Source organism: Sapajus apella, unplaced genomic scaffold, assembly GCF_009761245.1.
Source record: "Sapajus apella isolate SASKATOON/1434 unplaced genomic scaffold, GSC_monkey_1.0 scaffold8, whole genome shotgun sequence".
Classification (NCBI taxonomy): domain Eukaryota; kingdom Metazoa; phylum Chordata; class Mammalia; order Primates; family Cebidae; genus Sapajus; species Sapajus apella.
Window position 1 is genome coordinate 31573243 of NW_022436948.1, and position 22120 is coordinate 31595362.

Below are 22120 nucleotides of genomic sequence, written 5' to 3' on the forward strand. Positions count from 1 at the left end.
ATGTTTATATATATATATATATATATATATATATATATATATTTGTTCTTCTAACTTCTAATAATCCCAGCTTTTTATTTTTAAGGAGGATTCTCCCAGTTATGGAGAACTTCAGTGCTTCTTGCAGTTGCCCCCCTCAGATACTTCAGTGTTGCCTTTGTTTCTTCAGGCTTTCAGTACTGAATTAACTACTTATCTATATTAAATTTTGTCTATTAAAATAATAACTGGTGTCACGTTCTGACTGGACCCTAAAATATTACTATAGTAATAAATAACAATTTTAATATTGATACATACAGGGTTGCTTTATAATTTCTAGTTCTGGCTTGTAATTCAAGTTCTGGCCACAGTGAACATGAGCAGTTTGTCTAGCAGCTTTTCCTTTGAGGAAGCCACCCATCTTTAATGCTTGGTCCTAATGGGGTGTATTAGTCCATTGTCACACTGCTATAAATAACTACCTGAGACTGGGTAATTTTTAAAGAAAAGGGTTTAATCGACTCACAGTTCAGCATGGCTAGGGAAGCCTCAGGAAACTTACAATCATGGTAGAAGGTGAAACGCAGGCAAGGCACCTTCTTCAAAAGGCAGCAGGAAGGATAAATGCCAAGTGAAGGGGAAAGAGCCCCTTATAAAACCATCAAATCTCGTGAGAACTCACTCACTATCATACGAGCAGCATGGGAGAAACCAACCCCATGATTCAGTTACCTCCACCTGGTTTTTCCCTTGATACTTGGGGATACCTACAATTCAAGATGGCATTTGGGTTGGGACACAAAGCCTATCTGTATCATGAGGGTAGTGGAGCTGTTAAAGCTTGTTCCCATCCCCATGACAGGAATGGACTTATGACCCAGGTTGACCAATTAGACCTTCTCAATCCTATTCTACCGAGATTGGTTTGGGGTAGGCCTGAGATGCAGTTAGGCCAATCACAGTCTTCCCTGGGACTTTTCTACTGGAGTTGGTGAAGTTACAGTAATGGAAGAATCAAAAGTAGTGGCAGCTAGCTTTCAACTTGCCCTCTTGTTTGGAATTTTCATCCATAGTAGAAGGAAATGAGAAAAGGAAAATGGAGAGACAGAGGTAGACACAGAGACAGATAGAGAGATGGCAAGTAAAAACAAACTTCACCTAAATTCTTATCTAGTGATTGATTGTTAGTCAACCAGCACCTTCTCAGGCATCATTTTATTCTATCACTTGTAAATAAAAGTTGTCTAACTAATATGCATCTGCAAGGGTCAGGTGAAGGTCTAAAGAAACATTAGGACTGGGCCAAACAACTACGACAACAAAAATCTTATGTTGAAATAGCCAGAAAACATATGCTTCAAGTTTATAGAGCCTGTAATCAAGGTACCTTCACATTTATTATTTTAAAAAACAAGCAAAATGTATTGCCAGTATTTAGGAGGCTAGTGTAGTCTTTTTGCTTACAATCAAAATTGGTGGAAAAAATTATGGACTATTTATTTTGCAAGTTTTCATGATATATTGTTAATTCGTATATACAAACTAATTATAATTCAGAATTTCATCTTGCTTGAGGGGATGTAACAAAGAGTGGAAGAGTAATAAATTTTGGCTTTACATGTTTCATATGACCCATTAAAAACCATTAGAGAATGACATCTTTTAATGTCAGTGTTTCAAGAGGTAGTAAACAAATTAGAACAGCTAACATAAATTTTAAAAGTACCAGACTTTAGAGGTCTCCTGATACTTGAATTTTCAGTACAGACACATGTCAAGTAAATAGTTACTTCCTGTACACACTCCTCTTAAAAGCTGATGGTCTGCTTCCTTCCATTTGACCTTAAGCAACAAAGGGACACAAAGAAGTTCAGGAAGGCTTGTGATTTCTCGTAGGGGTAGAGATATTTTCCCTGACTCTTAGCAAAAGCCTGCTCCAGCTGTGAAAGAAGCTTCTCCTTAGAGGTATGCACCCAGACAAAATATTTATTTCATCTCAAAGGGAGATTCCAAGAAGCTGAACCTCAGTTCTAACTGTTCTTTCACCACTGGAAAGGTCCACCTTAACGTGATTTTTCTTCTCACTCTGACAGTATCAGCTGCTTCTCAGAGATCTTCAGTGTAAAATCCAGGAGGGATTGTAGCAATCCACAAACTTTGTGTGATGTATGATATCCAAAAGTCCATTTTTATTTAGTTATGTTGCCATTATTTTCAAGACTATTTACATAAACCTTAGAGTCCAATTGATGAAAGTGAGAACACATTGCTTGATCTTGAGTTAGAAGTGTAATGATCAGATATCCAGTTCTGACTGAATTTTTCAGGCACCACCGAATTGGTTCTCTTAGATACTTATCTCTTTGAGCATCCAATAAATGTTCATCCTACAATTTATTTTTTTAATTTTAATTTAATATTTATATATATAATTATACAACTTTTTTTTTTATTCATGCAGCCGTGGTATAGTCAGGAAAACTTGAAAAATGCATGACCATGCTTTTATCTTCCTTCCTTTCTTCCCATCATTTAATTCTTTACTCCTCTCCTCCAATACGTACATACCGTAAGAAAAGCGGAGATGACTGCAGTGACCTAGTGTAAAGAAGCATGTTATTCAGTTTCTGCTGTGGTCATATACTAGTGAAATTTTCTCTAGTCTTAGAGTATTCATACTGTTTTTCTATTCCTTAATTGGGCCATGAATATGTTAAGTAACTCATCTCCATCCTTTATTTGGGGTCTCACTCTCTCCTTGTATTTTCTGTATCATTGTGCAAAAGAGAACTGCATCACACTTGAATTTACTATACTGTCTTTAATTTGAGTAGGTACATATTGGGAGTATATATTTATGGGGTGCATGAGATGTTTTCATACAGGTATCCAATGGGAAATAAGCACATTATAGAGAAGGGGCATCCATTCTCTCAAAGCATTTATTCTTTGAGTTATAAACAATCCAGTTACACTCTGAAGTTATTTAAAAATGTGCAATTAAGGCATTATTGACTGTAGGACTGTTGTGCTGTTAAATCGCAGGACTTACTCATTCTTTATGTCTTGACAAAAAGCACTTCCTAATGGTTTTGCAGTTAATAGTGTGTTTAAAATTCTGGGTTTTGTTGTTGTTAAGTAAAAGTGTTAGGAGGTATAAGGAAGGAAACAAAGACTTAACCATCTACATGTATACAATCAACTGAGTAAGCCACATAACAGTCACACAAACTTTCCAAATATCTACCAATACATGTGAGTCACTTTTTTGCTGTATTAGAACATTTTGCTACTGTTGTTGTGTAGACATCACCATAATCAATTTAACTAAATTGAATAATTTGAAGTGTTTATCAGTGTTTGGCACATAGAGGATGCATATCAATGTCAATTATTAATATTGTAGTATTAATTAACTACCTTTAAAATGCTTGCCAGAACTTTGGGAGGCCAAGGCGGATGGATCACCTGAGGTCAGGAGTATAAGACCAACCTGGACAACATGGTGAAACTCCGTCTCTTTCAAAAATACAAAACTCAGCCGGCATGGTGGTGTGTGCCTGTAATCCTACCTACTCGGGAGGCTGAGGCAGGGGAATAACTTGAACCCAGGAGGTGGATGTTGCAGTGAGCCATTGCACTCCAGACTGGATGACAGAGTAAGACTCCATCTCAAAAATTAAAAAATTAAAAAAAAAATACAAATACTTTTACTGACATTACAAAGAATGATTTTCATTTTCATAAATGAAAACTTTATATGTAAATGCAATTCATTTTTCCTATATGACTTTTATAAAGTTACCCTGAAACCACTCAGTACTGTACCAGGACAACTCATGCCATACCAAATATAAGGGACGTATCTCATGTAACACTTCAAGTTTTATTAAACTGATTTTCCATGCTCAAAAGAATATCTTTTAAGCATTCTGCATAATTATACTCATTAAATTGTATCTTCAGCATAGCAAAATTGAGCGAAATTTTCTCTTTAATATCCATGCTCAAACATCTACAATAATGATCAAACAAGTTTGTCCTCTCTCTGTGGATAACAAAGTGTCCACTTACCTGTAAACGTTATGCATGCAAATATAGTGATATTATATAGTTCACTTAGCAATAATGCTTGATACACATCTTTGGGCACTATTTCTCTGACTGATGCACTAGAACTATTATATACAATATGTAAAACTTTATTTAAAATAGTTTATTTTCACTTATATGTCATCTCATTTTAAAATATAAAGGGTGATAAAAAGGATTTGTATATATCAAAAAAATTAAATGTTACATTGATTTTGCTTATTCTCTTAAAGACTCATTAACTCTATATGTAACAGGATAGTTACATACTTTTTAATAAGGACAATGTAGTAAAGGCAATGATTAAATTAGCACTACTAACCTATCATACCAGGCAATTGATACATCTTTTATTGCAGTGTAATGGTATTTAAAATATGATGGTAAAACCTAAGTAGGTACTGAATATTGTCCTGTCAGAGATTAAAGCTCTGTATCTGGGAACTAAAAGTGCATAAAGAATTACATCAAAAATAAAAATCATTTTAATAAATTATTTTCATTTGTTTATCTACCAATTGTATGATGTGAGTTTCAAATATATAAAAATAGTTTAAATGCCATACTGTGTAACAGTTTATTTATACCATATTTTACTTTACATTTTAAAAAAGACATTTTATAGGGTAAGTACAATTGATTTCTCTTAATATATTTTTCTCAGAAAATAAGAATGTCCTACTAAAATCATTTACTTCCCTTTTTAATCTATTATATATTTATGGATTTAAATTACATTTGAAAGTGTTTTTATTTGCATGAATTTCTGTTATAGCATATTGCATTTTGGTCACATTTGATTACCACATTCACAAACTACGTGAGTGAAGACTTTTCCCAACAAATTATTTCAAATATGGATGGATGTTTGGTCATCTATATTACCAATATGCATTAATTTTCTCTTATATCTTATATAGCTATCTATGTTAGGCTCTGATACCTGACTCCTCACATGAAAATTGAATTCAGGTGGAAATTATATTGGAAAAAATAACCCATAAAATACAAAATCCATTTATATGAAATACATAATTCAATACTTGGAAGTCATGCAAAGCTTTGGGTGCATATAAGCAGATGCCATTGCTATTTATTATTCAAAGCTTTAGAGATCAATAGTGAGCACAGACCCATTCATTTGATTAATGACATATTTGCTAAGTCAAAATTATAATAAGTTCTGGGGTTTAAAATATACTTTAAGTAAGGATTTAACATATTCTTTAAAAATAGGAAAGTTAGGTAATGCTACTTACTATTACATTGGATTGTATTGTCATCAAATTTATAAAAATAATCAACAGCATTTTAGTGAAAAAGTCTTTATATCTTGGGTCGACTATGGGTACAACAAAAAATATGACTCTAATTTCAGAATCACTGACAACACAAATATTTTAGAATCTAATAAAGATCGTTTTAAATCATGGATGAAACTACAATTTTTTTTTTTCTAAAGGGCAAACCAATCTAATTCTAAAGGGAACAAATTCACTGGCTATAAAAGCTGTAGCCAATTGCCCAGAAGTGATAAAACTTGGAAGAAGATAATTTAAATACTATAAATATTACTCAAAAACGATGTAATTTTTATCCATTTTCATGAATTTCCAAGTAGCACAGGAAGGCAGTAGAGCATAATTTAATATGAAAAGGAGGTAGAATTGGAGGTCTACATCTGTTTCCATCTTATAGAGAATCAACAGCAAATACTTGGTTCCTGGAATACAGGAAAGTAAGGATAGATTATTAAGAATAAAAATAAATGGGAGATATTAATACAAACATTTCTATGTCTATAGTTTAGTGCCCGTAAAGTTACCATAAGTGCAAATATTTTCATAAAATGATGTAAAGGCTAAATATATATTATATCATGCTTGTCTTTACTGACCATTATGTCAAAGAAAATAAATCAGATTAAAAGATCCAAATCACATTAATTTAATTGTTATATAAATGAACAGAAACTAGTTTAGGCAACAAATCATTTCCCACTCATGATAGCAAATGTTTACATTTGCAATCAGTAACTATATCTCAAAATATTAGAATAAGCACATAGAGGCTGGGTACAGTTGCTTTCACCTGTAATCACAGCACTTTGAGAGGCGAGGTGGGCAGATCACTACTTGAGGTCAGGAATTTGAGACAAATCTGGCAACATGACAAAACCCTGTCTTTATTAAAGATACAAAAATTAGCTGGGTGTGGTGTTGCATGCCTGTAATGAGGGTGAGATGCAAGAATTGCATGAGCCTAGATGGAGGTGAAGTTTGCAATGCAGCAAGGTTGTGCCACTGCACTCCAGCCTGGACGACAGGATGAGACCCTGCCTCAAAAAAAAAAAAAAAAAAAAGAAAGAAAAGAAAAGAAAATGCACACACGCAAACAAACAAAAAACAAGAATAAGAACAAATAATATAGATGAGAATATTTATGGATAGGACATTTATTGTATATCATTTTAAAAATCGATTTTTTTCTGGAATCCTTAGACATAGGATTAAATTCAAATATTTATCCTTTATGCCTCTCTTAGAGAAGCCAATTATTTTTAAAACTTAAGCTGACTTTTTTGCTATTTGTATAGATATGACCTGTATAGATATGTTTTTATTGCTTTTCCTTATTTTCTGAGCTGTAATTTAGGATCCTGTATTCATCCTAAATATAGGATGAATATTTAGCTCTTATTCATGATCCACATTTTGTGCACAAAAATAAATTCACAAAATGCAAATACACATAAACATACAACATACTTTGAGTCCCACAGCTTACCAAATTTATTGCATTATTATTTAAAAATAATAGACATTTATATTATTTCACCTTTGTGTTATTTACAGATAATCTGCATCATGTAACATCATTACATTTCCTTTCTTTTATCATTATCATCTTGGAGTTGATAACTAAATTAATTCTTATTTACTTTGTCTTTTCATACATCCTCAAATCTTTGTCAGAACTTTAAACTTCCCTAACAGACAATACGTACCCCAAGGAATCTATTCACCTTTTTTTTTTTCCCTTGGCGTTACCCTTCCTTGAATTGTCAGCCTTCTGCTTCAACTTGGATTAGTTGATTTCTTCACATGCTATAGGATTTTGTTGCTATTTTCTCGAATTTCTTGGTAATGCCATTCATTTATAACCTGGGTTGAACAATTAACTTCTTCAATCTCATGTGTTTCTGTTTCTTAGGAGAAATCCAAAAGGAGTATGATGGAAAAACAGATGAACCAGGAATCCAAATTTTGCATGACGTTTAGTCTGGAAGGTAGAAAAGTGGTTGCCAAAATGGAAGGGCACACAGTGGCAATTTAATATGCTGGTCATACTCTATTAATCTGATTGGTTAAAATTTAAAAATCATTTAATTATTATTAAATCATATACACATATATATCTTTAATACACCTTTTAAAAGTTCAATATATTTCACAATTTTAATCAAAAATTCCAAACAATTTGATCCAGCTTATGCTAGAAAACTTAAAATATAAGAATTTGGATAATCTATGCTTTTTTTTTTTTTTTTTTTTTTTTTTTTTCAGAAACAAAAAGATGAAATTGATCCAAAGAGACAAAACTGATCCTGGAGGTCTGACCCTGTATTTAGAGCCCATTTATTTTGGAAATTTGCCCAGAAGAGATAGGTTTACATTCTAAAGAATTATTGACATATATTTATTTATGTTAAATATATCACATTTAAATATAAAGTAAATGATATCTTACTTTAAGATATTATTTCACCACTGTTAAAATGTTTTTTTTTAGCAAAAATACAAAAAATAATGAATGCTGGTGAAGGTGCAGAGAAAGGGGAACATTCTGACATTCTTGGGGGCAATGTGAATTAGTACAGCCACTCTAGAAAACAGTATGGAAGTTCCTGAAAAAGCTAAAAACAAAACTGCTGTACAATCCAGCGATTCTACTGTTGAGTATACATTGAAAAAACAAAAAGGGTATCAGTGTATCAAAGATATATCTGCACTCCTATGGTCACAACAGCCAATATATAGAATCAATCTAAGTGTCCATCATCAGGTGAATGGATAAAGAAAATGTGCTCATATATACAATTGGAATATTATTTAGTCATAAAACATGAATGAAATTCCATTATTTGCAGCAACATAGATAGAACTGACAGCCATTATGTTAGGTAAAATTAAGCCAAGCAATACTTTCAGATGCAACAGAGGAACAGTGAAAGACAAATATTGCATGTTCTCACTTATATGTGAATGCTAAAAAATCGATCTCCTGGAGACAGAGAGTAGAATTATGGTCACCAAAGCCTGGGAAGAGTGGTGGGGATGGGGGAATTTAAAGCGGCTGATTAATGGGAAGAAAACTACAATTAGAAGGAATAAGATGCAGTGTTTGCTATCACAATAGGATGACTATAGCTAACAACAATTTATTGTATTTTTCAAATTATATGAAGTAGTGGAATTGGGATGTTCCCAACACAAAGAATGATACATATTTGAGATGATGGATTGATCTTTACATATTGTGTGCTTGTATGAAAACGTCATATGTACCCGTTAAGTATGTGCAACTATTATGTATTCATGAAAGTTTCAAATATAAAAATAAAATTGTTTTTCAACTTAAGATTTGAAAAATTATTGAATGACCGAAGAAACAGTATGAAGATCAAGATTTTAAAAATACTTTTATCTCTGAGCTACATGGAGCTAACATTTATATTTTAGAGGTAATTTACTTAGTTTGGGTACATAAATAGAATGAAAAAAAACTAAAGCAATATTTTTGGAATATGTAAGCCATGTAGAATAGAATTAAATTTAGAAACATATGAACACTACCTTATACCAATGTAATAAAATGAGAAGTTCTCAAGTACAGCATAAAATTGCAATTGGAATAAAACTCCATGATTTTGACAAAAATATAGTTTTACAAGTGATAACTGTTTAAAGATATGTTGCCAATGTAGGTCTCTAGCATATTAATAGTAAACTCTCAAAAAAGTGTTAATTTATAACATAAATTTAATAAACATTGTCTCCATGATATTCTTAAAGAGAAAATGTAGGAAATATTTTGTTATAAATAATTCAGATACTATTGGCTTATAAAAATATTGTATTAATTAGTAGAGAAATAACATAAGGAAACTTGAAATTATACAAACTGACCTCTTCTATATATTAATATATGCATGAATTTTATTATACTTTTACAATTAAAATGATGTCAGATTATATATCAAAACTATGAGCTAATAAAATTAGAAAAATAATTTATCAACTTTTATACAAACATTACTGAGTTTATATTTTGGGCAAATAATAAACTAGTGTATCATTCTAACCTCAGTGGTTTCATTGAAGACAAAGGAAAAATCTTTCAAGCCGAAAAGAGTCAACAGTGTCAGATGCAACAGAGGAACAGTGAAAGAAAACTTTAAAGGCAACTGAATTAATTTGGCAAGTCAGTCACTGATGACATTTGCCTGACAGTATCATTGAAGGGGTGAGGTGAGAAGGCTGATTTCAACCTCCTCTTGTGGATGGGAGGAGAGGAAATAAAAGCACTGCATGATGACAAATAAATTTTCAAGAGCCTAGCCACTAAGGGACATAGACATTAAGAGATATGAGAGGAGTTTTGTATTTTCCTTGTGTGTATACGTATGTGTTTTTCAAGTTTGAGTAGATTTAAGCTTGTTTAAAATTCTGGATCCAAATTACAATAGAAATACTAAAATACTTTAAAAATATTTGTATTATTGTTAATCGTATTTGATACTGGGCTGTTTTTTCATTTATAAAATTATTTGATATGTATTTCTAGCCATAACAATTGTTTAACTCAAATCTATTTTACTGTTGAATAGAAACAATTTGAAATTAGGTACTGGATCTCCCTGATGTGTATCCCATCACCTTTGGCTACTCATGTATACAAATATTTATGTATATATGTATAAACGTGTGTGTGTGTGTGCAGTTATCTGCTTCACTATGTGTTGTTGAATTAAATTAGATAATAAAAATAAAAATGTGTGGCCCCTATCAGATTCTCCCAGTAAAGCTAATGTAAATAACTCATTAAATTGGTGTGGGTTGTAGATCTCAGGTTACTGAGAAAAGCATCCTTGCCAAATATTTGCTTTTTCCTCAATGTATTCTGGTTTTTTTTTTTAATCCCAGCATTTCTTTAGTTCGTCATGTCAGCAAATGTTATCTGTAATATTAAGAAAAATTCACCATGCCAAAATATTTATCCTGCCTTATGAAACGATGTGGCAACTTAAGCTTTCTAAGTATATTAAAGATTAGTATATTAATTATTAGTTATCCAGGGGTCAGTTAACATTGAGAATTGGCATGAAAAGTCAAGCCTCTTCTCCCAAAAAAGATTGGCCTCCAAAATACCCCCAATTTCAAAATAATAGCCAGCAAGACAGGAAAGACCAGGAAGGATGTGTTAATTTCCTGAGGCTACTATAAAAAATTGACACAAACTGAACAACTGAAACATTCTTTAAAAGTTCCTGGAAGCTATTAGGTTGCTGCAAAAGTGATTGTGGTTTTTGCCATTACGTTTAATGACAAAAACGGCAATTACTTTTGCACCAAACTAATAGAAATCATATATCTAGCTGCACACACTTTAGGGACCCTATGGGAGAATCAGTTCAGCTGCTGGTAGTTCAGGCTATTTTTTGGCAGTGGCCACATCACCTCATATCAAGATTCTTAATTATATTTGCAATGACCTTTTCCCAAATTTGGTAACATTTACAAATATCAGCAATTACAACTAGACGTTTATGTATGATCATTACCCAACCTACTACAAAAGGAATTTTTTAAAATATACATTAGAGGAGACTGGCAATATGGCCAAATAGGAACAGCTCTGGTCTGTTGCTCCCAGGAGGACCAACGCAAAGGGTGGGTGATTTCTGTACTTCCAACTGAAGTACCCAGCTCATCTCACTGGGACTGGTTAGACAGTGGGTGCAGCCCACAGAGAGCAAGCTGAAGCAGATAGGGCATCGCCTCACCTGGGAAGCACCAGGGGTCAGGGAACTCCTGCTCTTCCCAAGGGGAGCCTTGAGGGACTGCGCCATGAGGGAAGGTGCATTCCAGCCCAGATACTATGTTTTTCCCATGGTCTTTGCAACCCACAGACCAGGAGATTCCCTCAGATGCTGACACCACCAGGGCCCTGGGTTTCACGCACACACTGGATGGCCATTTGGGCAGACACCAAGCTAGCTGCAGGAGTTTTTTTTCATACCCCAGTGGTGTCTGGAACGCCAGCAAGACAGAACCATTCACACCCCTGAAAGGGGGCTGAAGCCAGGGAGTCAAGTGGCCTAGCTCAGCGGATCCCACCCCATGGAACCCAGCAAGCTAAGATCCACTGGCTTGAAATTCTCGCTGCCTGCACAGCAGTCTGAAGTCAACCTGGGATGCTCAACCTTGGTGGGGGGAGGGGCGCCTGCTATAACTGAGACTTGAGTAGGCCATTTTCCCCTCACAGTGTAAACAAAGGTGCCAGGAAGTTAGAACTGGGCAGAACCCACCTCAGTGCCACAGTGTCATTGTAGCCAGACTGCCTCTCTAGATTCCTAGAAATCTAGGAAGGAAAGGCAGCATCCCCAGTCAGGGGTTTACAGATGAAACTTCTATCTCCCTGGAACAGAGGACCTGGGAGAAGGGGTGGCAAGAGTGTAGCTTCAGCAGACTTAAATGTTCCTACCTGCCAGCATAGCATCTGAGGTCTCCTAAGGGACAGACTGCCTCCTCAAGTTGATCCCTGACCCCTGTGCCTCCTGACTGGGAGACGCCTCCCAGAAGGGTTGGACAGACACCTCATACAGGAGAGCTCCAGCTGGCATCTGGCAGGTGCCCCTCTAGGACGAAGCTTCCAGGCAGCAATCTTTGCTGTTCTGCAGCCTCTGCGAGTGATACCCTGGCAAATGGGGTCTGGAGTGGGCCTCCAGCAAACTCCAGCAGACTTGCAACAGAGGGACCTGACTGTCAGAAGGAAAACTAATGAACAGAAAGGAATAGCATCAACATCACCAAAAGGACATCACAAAAACCCCATCCAAAGGTCACCAACATCAAAGACCAAAGAATAAATCCAAGAAGATGAAAAACCAGCACAAAAAGGTTGAAAATTCCAAAAACCAGAACGCTGCTTCTCCTCCAAAGGATCACTACCCTATGCCAGCAAGGGAACAAAACTGAATGCAGAATGAGTTTGGTGAATTGACAGAAGTAGGGTTCAGAAGGTGAGTAATAGCAAACTCCTCAGAGTTAAAGGAGCATCTTGTCACCCAATACAAGGAAGCTAAGAACTTTGACAAAAAGGTTAGAAGAATTGTCAACTTGAATAACCCATTTAGAGAACATAAATAACCCGATGGAGCTGAAAAACATAGCACAAGAATTAGTGAAGCATACACAAGTATCAATAGCCAAATTGATAAAGTAGAAGAAAGGCTATCGGAGATTGAAGATCAACTTAATGAAATAAAGCATGAAGACAGATTAGAGAAAAAAGAATGAAAAGAAATGAACAAAGCCTGCAAGAAATATGGGACTGTGTGAAAAGACCAAACCTACCTTTGATTGGTGTACCTGAAAGTGACAAGGAGAATGGAACCAAGATGGAAAACACTCTTCAGTATGTTTTCCAGGAGCACTTCCCCAACCTAGCAAGACAGGCCAACATTCAAATTCAGGAAATACAGAAAACACCACAAAGATACTCCTTGAGAAGAGCAACCCCAAGACACATAATCATCAGATTCACCAAGGTTGAAATGTAAGAAAAATGTTAAGGGGGGCGAAAGAGAAAGGTTTAGTTACCCACAAAGGAAAGCATATCAGACTAACAGCAGATCCCTTTGCAGAAACACTACAAACCAGAAGAGAGTGGGAGCCAATATTTAACATTCTTAAAGAAAATAATTTTCCATGGTGTACGGTGGGGGGTGGGGAGCTGGGGAGAGGTAGCAAGGGGAGAAATGCCAGATGTAGGTGATGGGGAGGAAGGCAGCAGCTCACATTGCCACGTGTGTACCTATGCAACAATTTTGCATGTTCTTCACATGTACCCCAAAACCTAAAATGCAATAAAATAAATAAATGGAAAAAAAAAAGAAAATAATTTTCTAAATATACAATCATGTTGTCTGCACTAATTGCACCCTTGTCTAGTTCCAGTTTTCAAAGGGAATCCTTCCAGTTTTTGCGCATTCAGTATGATATTGGCTGTGGGTTTGTCATAAATAGCTTTTATTATTTTGAGATATGTTCCATCGATATCTAGTTTATAGAGAGTGTTTAGCATTAAGGGCTGTTGAATTTTGTCAAAGACCTTCTCTGCATCTATTGAGATAATCATGTGGTTTTTGTCTTTGGTTCTGCTTATGTGAAGGGTTATGTTTATAGATTTGTGTATGTTGAACCAGACTTGTATCACTGGGATGAAGCCAACTTGATCGTGATGGATAAGTTTTTTGATGTGCTGTTGGATTTGGTTTGTCAGTATTTTATTGAAGATTTTCTCATCAATGTTCATCATGGATATTGGCCTCAAATTTTATTTTTTAGTTGTTTCCTTGCCAGGTTTTGGCATCAGGATTATGTTGGTCTCATAAAATGAGTTAAGAAGAATTCCTTCTTTTTGGATTGTTTGGAATAGTTTCAGAAGGAATGGTACCAGCTCCTCTTTGTACGTCTGGTAGAATTCGGCTGTGAACTCATCTGGACCTGGACAATTTTTGTTGGTAGGCTGTTAATGACTGCCTCAACTTCAGACCTTGTTATTGGTCTATTCAGGGATTCAACTTCTTCCTGGTTTAGCCTTGGAAGGGTGTAAGTGTCCAGGAATTTATCTGTTTCTTCTAGATTTAATGGTATATGTGTATAGAGGTGTTTTTAGTAATCTCTGGTGGTAGTTTGTATTTCTGTGGAATCAGTGGTGATATCCTCTTTATAATTTTTTATTACATCTATTCGATCCTTCTCTCTTTTCCCTTTTATTAGTTTGGCTAGTGGTCTATTTTGTTAATCTTTTCAAAAAATCAGCTTCTGAATTTATTGCTTTTTGAAGGGTTTTTTGTGTCTCTATCTCCTTCAGGTCTGCTCTGATCTTAGTTATTTCTTGACTTCTGCTAGCTTTTGAATTTGTTTGATCTTGCTCCTCTAGTTCTTTTAATCATGGTGTTGGGTATCGATTTTAGATATTTTCTGGCTTCTCATGTGAGCATTTAGTGCTATAAGTTTCCCTGTAGACACTGCTTTAAAAGTGTCTTAGAGATTCTACTATGTTGTGTCTTCATTCTCATTTGTTTCAAAGAACAACAGATACTTGGAACTAACCCAAAGACTTGGAATTAACCCAAATTTCCATCAGTGATAGACTAGATAAAGAAAATGTGGCACACATACACCATCGACTACTATGCATCCATAAAAAAGAATGAGTTCATATCCTTTGCAGGGACATGAATGAAGCTCAAAACCATCATTTTCAGCAAACTAACAAAGGAACGGAAAACCAAACCCCTCATGTTCTCACTCACAAGTGGGAGTTGAAAAATGAGAACACATGAACACAAGGAGCACAGGGAGGGGGACATCATGCACTGGGGCCTGTCAGGGAGTGGGAGGCTAGGGGAGGGATAGCATTAGAAGAAATACCTAATGTAAATGACAGGTTGATGTGTGCAGCGAACCCACTGTGACACGTGTGTAACTATGTAACAAACCTGCATGTTCTGCACATGTATCCTAGAGCTTAGAGTATAATAATAAAAAGAAGTATATAAAACAATGAGGGTTGTCAAGGGAGGTGTGTGTATGAATATTAATGTTCAAACAGTTACAGCAAACTGAAAACAACCCCAATATCCATTATGAATTATAATTGGACGTTGGACATTGGATAAACTAATTTATCATCATCATATAATGAAATATTACTCAGCGATAAAAAAAAGAGTGAACCACTGATATATCTGGATGAACTTTATAACATCATGCTGAGCAAAAGAAGCCTAATGCAATATACATACAGTATAGTTCTAATTGTATGCAATTCAGAAAAGGGAAAAATATATGTACCATATATATATAAACACAAACATACCATATAATTCTATATATACATGCCATATAATTTCAATTATATGCAATTCAGAAGAAGGGAAAAACACATGAATAGATATAGAAGTAGAACAGGAAGTTTGAACAGAATTAGAAAAGGAAATTGACAGAAAGTAAGTACGAAAGAATATTCTAGAATGATAGGAATGTTTAGTTTTTGATAGGAGTATTGATTAAATGGACATATACATTTACCAAAACTCAAAACTGCACATTTAAAATCAGCACGTTTATTATATATAAATATACAATAAAGGAGCAAGGACTGAACTGAGAAGGGAATAGAAGAGAAGCAGAATCCACCACCCCAATTCCACTGCAAAATCAATTTCAGGCTAGTGTCTCTGTGGAAATTCCCCATACTCCAGACCCTGGAGTATGCTCTGTGGCATATGATCAAACACAAGATCACTACAACAATCACAAATACTTCTGAATTTTTGTCTTACTCAACATTACACTGTCTTTAAAAATTACCATATCCCCAAAACATTTCAAAAAAATGTGTTCTATTGTTTTTACTGCTGGCAATTTATGATACCACTGGCTAGCCAGTACATGCCTAGAGTTTCTATGATCTGTTTGTAATCACTTTGGGAAAAACTGTGACCCTGCTCCCCCATAATACTCTGGTAAATTATGGTTGTCTTATTTCATCCCTCTCCTCATCTTTTCTAACGAATTTACATAAAAATCCTATAGATTTCCAGTTCATAAAATTATGCTTTCAATTCTCTATACACACATATATACTTCCACCCATTTCCAGGTCATCTTAGTCCGATGACCCAGAATATGTCTTTTATTTTCCTTCATTTATTTTCATCATATGATTTTCAATTTGAATTTAACATGTTGTCAAGTGACCTTTATTTTTGTCCCCTGGCTGTAGTTAAATCAGATTCCTTTGTGTTTACAGATACCATTCTTCTAGGTTGGTCTCGCTGAAAAAAATATTTTATTTCTATTGCACAAATCGAGGCCTAGATTATTTCTCTTTTTAACAACAACAACAACAAAAAGTGATAAAAAGACTAGAGCTATACTGCTTTGTAAAGAAAAGAGGAAAGTTTACCAGTAGTAAAAATAATATTAAGAAATGTAAATTATACTGAATTTAAAGAAATCATAAACTTTGAATAAGATTTTTTTTAAATTAGGCAACATAATTTCAGATACAAAATGAGAGTGAAAATTATTCCTTGAATGTAAGGGGAAATGGATTATTGAAAGTGAATAGCTAACAAAATTTGGATTGAATTGCTTACGATAAATGCTTTATGGAGGATCTGGAGTCCCAACTCCCCATTAATTGTAGCAACATAAAATCTGTGTGAGCTCTGAATTATACACTGAGGAGAATCCACAGGGATTTAAGTTGGGTTAGTAAGTGTCAACTTCCTGGGACTCTGAAACAAGCTAGAAATAATTTGCTAAGAGTTTTCCTGAATATGAAGTGGCTTTAATAAGATAGTTTGATGAGTAAATGAATCAGAAAATTGAGGACTAAATTTTCCTTACGTTTTATACATTTTTGCAATGATAGCAAGGTCAAAACATTTGGATTACGATTTAAGAACCATCAGCTCTTTAGGTAAAGACTAGTTAAACCAATTCATTGTCAGGCACTAAAACAAAATCATGAATCTCACTAATTCAAATGTAGTTCATGGTCCTAGAGCTCACATTTGAAAAGGAAAAACGGGGCTGCACTGTTGTGCCTATTATGAAAATGCATAGATCAGCAGCAACGTTCTGAGATTAATTGCGAGGTGTCCAGATATTCACATCTAATAATCAAATATGCAAATTATGTTTTAAATAAAATCAGGTGAATTTAAAGGTTTTTTTAAATTAAACATTATATACTTTAAAAATTGAATACAATAGAGTTACAGGGATCGTTAGCCATTTTTACATATTAGAAGCCTCTCTTATCTGTGCCAAAATCCTGTGTGGTTAATGTTTGCTGTGATTACAAGTTATTATCGTGCTTTACTTTCTTAAACATATTTTTGATTGTCAATATAAGAAAATATTCAGAGCAAGGAACTGTCCTTGTGAATGCCATCAATAAAGGTGCTAGAGCTGAAAAGGACTTGAGATAATCTATATAATTTTTCATATATACTTTTGCATATATCAATATTTATTTTTCATATATTAATATTTACTCACATACACAGGCATATGGAGTACGTACAATGCTCCATACATTGTTCTAGGTACTGAGCATACAAAGCATACATGAAAGGCAAGGCACTGCCCTTGCCTTTTCCACTGGAAACATCTCCACTCTCTTCTCAATAGACAAAATCTGTGAAGTCATGTTTTTCATGAGGATGTTAAAAATATGCACAAAGAAAGCTTGTTTTTCTGTCTGTCAGTGTATTAATTTATATCTGATAAAGTTATGGTGACTTAGCCCGTAACCCAGACTAAACATTTCTGAATCATCTCTGCTTGTTCATTGTACTGCAACACAGAAAGATTTTGTTTGCCCTATGAAATTATTTATTATTATCTTCCATTTTCCTTCTGGATTACCCTGTGAGTGTATAAAATCAGTATCTTCGTCATTTATACCTCCTTCATGGTCTAGCAAAGAATAAGACTTAGAGGTTACTCAACTAAAATCCAAGTTTATTATCAGGTAATCTTAACAAGTGCCTGATCTCTAAACATATTTTTTATTCTAATATGTAGTTTTGCCTTTCCTCTGGCCCACTTGCCTTCATTCCTGAATGCAAATTGCTACTGGAGGAGCATCAGGGTGGAACCAAAGGTTATAAAAAGCAAAGTAAATGCCCTAACATTTAATTTACATATTCGAAGGTTTTATTTGGCTCTCTGTATGTTTCATCTGCTGCATAAAAGAAATTAATCTCTTTCAGACTATAGCATCTTGCAATTTTGAATTTTATTTTGCAAAATAGAAAACAGTCTTGACTCTGTTATTCCTTATTGGTGATTCATCTGGTTGATCTCACCAGAATTCTCTATTTTAATATTTTATGTTAAAAATTAACAATAAGGGATATTGAAAGTGCTGAGAAATTTGTAATCACTGATTATCATAATAACTAATTAAAATACAAACATGGCCTCTTTAGATAACGTAACTCCAAGCACAGTAACTACTTAGTGGCACATACATTAAAAGAAAATTTTCTACCAAATTAATTGACTATTGAAAAATACAATAGTACATTTCATAGTATTAGAGAATTTCAATTTATCAAGAGTCAGTATTATATTAAAATTTCATTAAGGGCAGAAGAGAGTTGTCTTTCAAGCCTGCTCACATAAACATTTAGGTTACGTTCCATTTTCAAATCATAGCATTTAATTGGAAGAGAATAGGGAGATGTCAGTAGTTTTGCAAAGAAGTATTCATTATCAAATCAAAAGCAAGTATGTTTGTAAAGAAAACTAACATTTTCCTTTGCACTAAAAGTAATAATACACCCCAAAAAGTATATCTCTCCATAGCAGTAAGTAAAAGCTTCCAGGTGGAAATATGGTAAGGATTATCAAAACTTTTTTGTTCAAGTTTTAACTGTCCTGTCAGTGGGGAGGTGTTTTATAACAAACAGAATCTCCAGCTTGAAATGTATTCAAAATCATTAGCTTCCTTAACAGGAAGTCAAGAAGAAGACAGATGTCATGGATTGTTGATTCACTAGTTTAATGATGTCATCAGGGACTTAAGTTCTCTCCATCACTTTGCTCTGCTGTTCACATTGTTGGCTTCATTTTAAGGCTATTTACCCTTGGGATCATATAAAGGATCTCAGCAGCAACCAAGAATATGCTTTCTTACTAACATCCAGTAGAAAGGAGTCTCTTCCTTACTCAGAGAATGTGGCCCTTGCCATAATTTGAATAGCAGAATTTTAATAATCTGGAAAATGGCATATGCTTGTTGATTAAAGCAAATAAGGAACCACCCAGCTTCTCCAAAATAAAATGGGCTGATTAGTTTGTCACTGACATCTTAACAAATTGAGGTTCCCTTAGGGAGGAGAAAGTGGGGAATAGATTCAGGATATGCAAATAGTATGCTTTCTACAACTGTGGTTCTGTCCCTCTATGTGATGCTAAGTACATTCCTGATATTCCTTCATCATGGGACTAGCACAATAGTTCACATGTGGCTGGTGCTCAACAGATGCTTATTTGTCCTGCCTGATGGGAAATTTAAAGAAGCATTTTCATTATAGATTAGAAATGAGAACGAACTGAGTAGTGAAGAGTAAATATTAAGATGCTGAAAAACCTGACTTTCTCTCTTGGATTTAGTAATGGCCATGCTGGGCATAATCAAAACGTGTATGAAAAGGTTTAGCAAATAATGATGTGGTTCTGTCTCGTAGAGAACTGTGGACCTTAAAATACAATCCATTCAATCAAAAATAATTTCAACATAAATAAAATCCCTTACTTACGTTTGTCAAATATCATGAAGGAATCATAATCTCTAAAAATACTTTTTATGTTCCCTTGTTTTTCTCAGTCAGCCTCAGCCTTCCTGTACTTTCCCGTTCCTGGTCCCTCCCATCAAACAAACTGAGCCCTCTTGCTTCCTCAGTTTGTGGCACTTTCACTCCTTTTCTTCCTATTCAGATTTCACACATAAAATTTTAGCATTACTGTTTAGAAGGTGGAAAGGGCTGTTCATACTTGTACATTAATATTTTTGTCCTTATGAGAAAAGAAAAGTCAAAGGAGAATTGAATCATGAGAATGTGAGTCATCATAAAAGTTAAAACTCCCTGTTCACCAAAATTATTTATCCCAAAATGATAAAAACAGATGAAATATTTGAACCAAACTAAGCACTATAAGATAGATTAGGCAGAATGAGCATAATATCAAACTGGTGGTATACATATTCTTACAATCACAGGTTTCCCTTTCTAACCACTCACTGCTGGTGATGATACAGAAACAGCAAGCAGTGAGACAGGAATTCTCATACCCCAGCTGTTTACAGGGTATGAGAATATTCCTGGATTAGACCCTTCAATTGCTAATGTCTTTTGATTCTGCATTTTCACTTCTCTGAGTCTAACTTAAAGAAAAAGAAATACAATATAAAGAAGACAAGTCCAAATTTATTTTTCTTACTGTCATTTATAAGTAGAAATAATTAGAAATAATCTACATAGAGAATACAAAGGTAATCGTTAAATAATTCTAGGTTATTTATGGAACAGAACAGAATTTAGCCATTAAAAATGGTATTTACAACATCGAGCAGGGCACAACAAGAGATGAAAATAAATTAAGTCCTTAGTAACATTGCTTAGCACTTAACTCACCTAATTCCTAGCATGTCCTACTTGAACTTCTTGTTTTGTTTGAATCAATTTGTAGATACTATAAGCCTAAAATATTTTAACTAATTCACAAACTAAATCTAAAAATAGAAAAAGTGCACATTATGACCAATAGATTTAACTAGAAATTTAAGATCGGCTTTAAAAATATGTCTTAAAAATACACATTTACATACACATTTAAATACACATTTCTCTAGACTTCATAAATAAATATTTATGAATACATATAAAGGAGAAATAATCTCCCTTATATTTCCAACATGTTCATTTTTAAGTAATTATTCAATGCCCATTATTGAATACAAAGTTATCTTAGTAATCTACAAATAGAGAAAAATCATTAATATGATAAATATACCTATATTTTTAATATTCTAATATTTTAAATATTTTTTTAACATTCCCTAATTTCTAGTATTTAAAAGTTTAGAATAAAACAAAGATGTCTGCTATTACTTCTACTTTTCAACATCATTTTTTCAACATCACCACTTACATCAATCATTAAAAATAGTCCTAAAATTTGTAAGAATTGAGATAAAAGATTATGTGATGTGAAGTCCAACTCAAAAAAAAAAAAAAAAAAAAAAAAAAAAGACAAATTTGAAGTAGACGTAGGTGTCTATGTGTCTATATAAAGTACTAATACAGTTTGGCTTTGTGTCCCGACTGAAATCCCACAGAGAACTGTGGTCCCCATGTGTTGAGGGAGGGAGCTGATTAGATCATGGCAGCAGTTTCCCCTCAGGCTGTTCTCATGATAGTGAGTTCTTGTGAGATCTGACGGCTTTGTAAGGCAGTTTTTCTTGCCCTCTCTTGCTTTCCTTCTCTCTCCTGCCACCATATGAAGAATGTCCTTGCTTCTCCTTCATCTTCTGCCATGATTGTAGGTTTTCTGAGGCCTCCCCAGCCATGTGGAACTGTGAGTCACTTAAACCTCTTTCCTTTATGTATTGCCCAGTCTTGGGTATTTCTTTATAGCAATGTGAAAACAAACTAATACAAATACTATAACAACAACACATCTAACAAAATATCAATGAATCCACATAGGAAATGTGTGTGGCCTGTGGATGGGGCAGTAAACTTCTAATACCAATAAACTAGGATACATATAAAAAATTGTTATTCTTAATATATGAGTCTATAAAAAGGATTTGAAAAAAGTGTAAAGATACATCTTGTCTTAAAAGGAAAGAATCAACAGTATAAGGATATAATTTCTCCCCAAATTAACTTTTAAATTAAATGTCATCCCAATCAAAATCCCAGTGGGAAATTAAAACACTGATTCAAAAGTTCATCTACTGAAAAAGGGTAAGAATGTAATTTTTTAAAAGTAAAATATTAATTATGTTAAATATTAAAAATAGATGTAAAATATGCTACCATGTTAGAAGTTATATCCTTGAGTAGTAGTAGATTAATGAATCTCATTTTTTTCTTAAATAAACAGTACACATTTATCTTTTGAATTTTATTTGAAATATTAACAGAAAATAAAGCCATAAA